The sequence below is a fragment of the Octopus sinensis genome, linkage group LG1, assembly GCF_006345805.1.
Source record: "Octopus sinensis linkage group LG1, ASM634580v1, whole genome shotgun sequence".
Taxonomy (NCBI): Eukaryota; Metazoa; Mollusca; class Cephalopoda; order Octopoda; family Octopodidae; genus Octopus; species Octopus sinensis.
In genome coordinates, this window is record NC_042997.1 from 186,098,539 (window position 1) to 186,103,538 (window position 5,000).

Sequence of the window (5,000 nt, forward strand, 5' to 3'; positions counted from 1 at the left end):
CACCACAACTATACTCACTATATGTTGAATATAGCCGAACTTTGTTTTCTGATTATTCATTTCTATAGGTTAAAAACTTAAAAGAAAATATCAAAATGAACTATCTCTTATATAATTGTAGAAAATCAATAACTGATCAATAATAAGAGTATATAGAAGAGTTGAAAATAAATGTTTGAATCAATAAAAATAAACCAAATCATTTATAACTTTTGCTTTAATTTCAATAAATAACATTCTTTGAAAAAATTATATTTATTAATTTAGATCTAAAAGAAACAAACTGTGAACATTGGACCTTAGCGCATCGTCGGTCATATTTCTGCTCGCAGACAATACAATGTCATATTCTGGTAACTGACAAAGATGTTTTTGGAAAATGCGTTTAAAATTTTTGTAGCTGGTTTCATTTCTTAGAAAATCACTTAGAAAGTCACGATCGCGTTAAATGATCACATAGAGTTACTTGTAAGACAAATGGTTTTTAATGAATATACTTGTACTGTCTGGTGTTCGCAGAACTTTTGTGAGATTTTGGTTTGATTACAGAGTGATTGACAATATTTCCCAATCGGGGTTGCTGATACGGTAACATTTAGTAAAAGAATCTACAACCCTGGCTGATGCCTTTCAGCAGCTGACGTGTACTTGGTCAACTAACGTCACTCTTTATAAAGTGATGTCAAAGTCAAGAACACACATGTCAAACACATGATTCTAAGCAGATACATACATACATACATACATACATACATGATTATTCAATCTTGACATATAATAGACGGTAATCTCCATTATGTCTTTGTGATCTGCGAAGCTTCAAACAGATAAGATACAAAATTTCTACAGGGTTCATATAGCTTCCTTGTATTGTAGAAACCTTATACACTTTAAGGCGGCGAGATGGCTGAAACGTTAGCACGCCGGGCGAAATGCTTAGCGGTATTTCGTCTGTCTTTACGTTCTGAGTTCAAATTCCGCCGAGGTCGACTTTGCCTTTCATCCTTTCGGGGTCGATTAAATAAGTACCAGTTACACACTGGGGTCGATATAATCTACTTAATCCGTTTGTCTGTCCTTGTTTGTCCCCTCTGTCTTTGGCCCCTTGTGGGCAGTAAAGAAATGAGAAACCTTATGCACTTCCATGTACCTTTTCAAATTAGATTTAATCCGACGGACTTTTGCACATATTACACAATGGTTGTTACCATAAAATGATGGCTAATAATGATTGGCCATCATGTTAGCTGCATCTTAATTTTGCATATTACTGTATGATTTGATGTGGCTTAAGTAACCAGTTTTTAACAGTTGATGTAAACCACAAAGACTGCATTTCTAACTCTTAATTTCATCTGGTGTATCCACGTTACTTTCCTTTCTCAAAATACGTTTTAGCTGTGCATGCTGCCTTTTTTGACTAACTCAAATCTAGCAAAACTTTGCTTCACCAGAAACCTCCACCCATCTTTAATGTTAACTTTCTCTTCCCAGAATTGAACATCTATTTTCAATTTCACTAAGTTGCTATAGATACAGAACTTGTGTTGTTTCTTTGGTTGATTTTGTAGTCGTTTTCCAACTTTTAGCTCCCCATAAAATAACTGCTTGGGTATTCTCATATCTGATATACTTACAAAGTGCCCTGCTCATCGTGCTTGATTTTGAACTAAGTGTTACTCAATAGATACAGAATACCATTTAAACTCGGGGCATTACTAGAGTTTAACTAACTTATTGATAACAGAATTTCACCATATTAAGTTATGTTAACCATGTACGTCAAAATGTCGCTTTGTAGAAATCTATTAATTATTTACACGTTGAGCTCGGGAAGGTTGAAGAGCAGAACTGAAAAGTTTTATTATGTCATGGAATATAAAAGACTGTTTCTGCATCATTTGATCGCAATATGAATCCAAATGACTAAGGTTTAAATGTTTGGATAGGGAGAACTTTAAACCCTTGAAATCCTTTCAGTTGTAAGCATTTTAAGCATACAATGAGATTTATCCTCTATGTATTTTTAATTCTTCTTAATGCTGCTTTCTTTGACGAGTGGCTGCTTTCTATGGACTTTTTATTTTTTGTATCGGGATTCACTAAAACCTTACAAGTTGATTGATTCTTCCTCTTGCAGCTGGCATACTTCTTTGCTGTTGTTGCCAAAACAGTCTGTGTATTTTATCTTTCTTTTGATTCCCAAGATAGTGATATCCAAATCACATACCTGATGCTCGAAATTCTCCAAAGTTTCATAGATGAATTTGTCTTGTATAAGTTTCTATCTATATCTTATTGAGCTAAGTCATGAGCAATAACCCGCTTTGGTAGTTTTGCACTATTCATGCGTATTTTCCGACGAATCCAAAATTTGAGCTTATTCTGTACCAGTCTATGTGTTAGGTTAAGGTCACACCCTACGCTGCATAAAATACGTAGTTTACAGACATCTTGCATACTTTTTTACTTGTTTCAGTCATTTGACTGTGGCCATGCTGTGGCACCACCATTAGTCGAGCAAATCGACCCCAGGACTTATTATTTGTAAGCCTAGTACTTATTCTATCGGTCACTTTTTGCCGAACCGCTAAGTTACAGGGACGTAAACACACCAGCATCGGTTGTCAAGTGATGCTGGGGGGACAAACACAGACACACAAACATATACACACACATACATATACATATATACGACGTGCTTCTTTCAGTTTCCGTCTACCAAATCCACTCACAAGGCTTTGGTTGGCCCGAGGCTATAGTAGAAGACACTTGCCCAAGGTGCCACGCAGTGAAACTGAACTCGGAACCATGTGGTTGGTAAGCAAGCTACTTACCACACAGCCACTCCTACGCATATCGGATTTTCAAGTGAGGATAAAATTAATTGCGGGTGTAACTATTATTTTATGTTTTAATTTTTGCCTGAAAAAGTGTTGCAAATATATAAAAAGTTCAGAGCAAAGTTAAAGTAAGTACAAACCATTTCTTTTCTAATGCCCAATAGTATGACGGTTGAGTGAACTCCAACATAAACATTAAAATCTCCCGGAACAATAAGTTTTTCATGGGTAAATATAACAGTATTGATATTTATGAGGGATTCACAGAAAGATAAGATTGTATCCTCGTTTACCTGAATAGTTTGCTCATAGACAGACAGAATATAGATATAACGACAATAAACTAAAGGAATTTTCAGGTTCAATATTCTATCGTTTATGCTGTATGGTAGCTTTATATCTACATATAGACTTGTTTTCACAACACATCCGATATCTCTATCTCTCCTAACACCACTTGCGTTCCCAATCTATAATACTTTGAATCCAGACGATGCTTTTGTTAGATGGTTTTTCACCAGAAAACCTGTCTTCTGAAAGTGCTGCTATATTTATGTTGAGAAGTTGCAGTTCTTTAGCAAAAAGTGCCATCGGACGTTCAGGATGATCTGAATCAACCAAAAGATTTCTTTACATTGTAACAACCGATATATTTTTTAATCCTTTATCTTAAGAATAAAGTTGTGCATTAAGTCTTTGTTCATTCCTACTTTTGATGAACTGACTATAATCGCAGTAAACTAACCAGTATAAATTGACAGGCAATTTTTAGTACTCATTTTCAAGCACTTTCCCAGGCACAAAGGGACTGGATGAGCAATGCTCTCTTAAACATGGCTGCTCAGAAACAAGAAACTCCGCTGAAGCGATTCCTGTGCATGGAAATATGAGAACTACGTTAAGATAAGTTTCCTTGATTGTGTAAATTCATAAGTGCACTTCCAGCTGGTTAAACCAGCACATGTCACCACAATAGGTCTTTAAAACAGAGACAAGATGAACTAAAGAGAAGGAAACAGTTATACGTCATCGACTGAAGTATCATGCACTTTTGCAATATGTATCCCATTCTCTAAGTGTCATCATCAGGCGGATTTCAATAACAAGCATTGCAGAATGACTAGCAGTTGCATTAAATGCAGGTTTGTTTTCAGAATGCCTTTCCATAGACTTTTTCCATCGAGGAATATCAGGCAATGTAAAAACTTTTGATACTTGAATATTCTTCATACCTTATATATAAAGAAAGCTATGAAAAATTACAGTTTTTCTAGAGTTTAGTACGTATCTCTTTAACGTTAGAGACTTCTATTGACGTAGTTTGTGTCTAAGGAAGCAGCCCTTTCTTTGCGGGGACTTTCAAACTGTTAGAGGAAATAAATAAGGTACGTAAACATACACTCAAATACACACGTTTACACACACATATATAAATATATATATATATATATATATTTATTATATAGAAGGAGCTTCTACAGGACTAGAACTGTTTCATTCAAGAGAAATCATCAGGAAGCTTCCTGATGATTTCTCTTGAATGAAACAGTTCTAGTCCTGTAGAAGCTCCTTCTATATGATAAATTAATTTTACTCTGCTATGTATTGAGTACCTTATTTACTGTGGTTAACCCCGAATCAACCCGGGACCTACATATATATATATATATATATTTATATATATATATATATATATATATATATATATATATATATATATATTTATATATATATATATATGTATATATATGTATGTATGTATGTATGTATGTATGTATGTATGTATGTATGTATGCATTTATGTATGTGTGTATGGATGTGTGTGTGCATATGTGTTAGATAGGTAAATAGATATATCAATATATGTATTTATATATATATATTTATATATGTATGAATGTATCTATGTATGTACGAGCATATATTTATAATTATAGGCCTACACAAATGTATACACGCTTACATACAGACATACTTGCATGCATACACACGCGTGCGCAGACATACATACCCACTCTCACAAACGCATATAACTCTTTATTGAAACACATAACTTTCATTCGTCAGATGTGTCAATGTACCGAGTGCCATGTACTGGCTTGCTGTACCCACATCAAAATGGCGTGTTTTTTCGTAAACTGTGTTTTTCTTACTGAA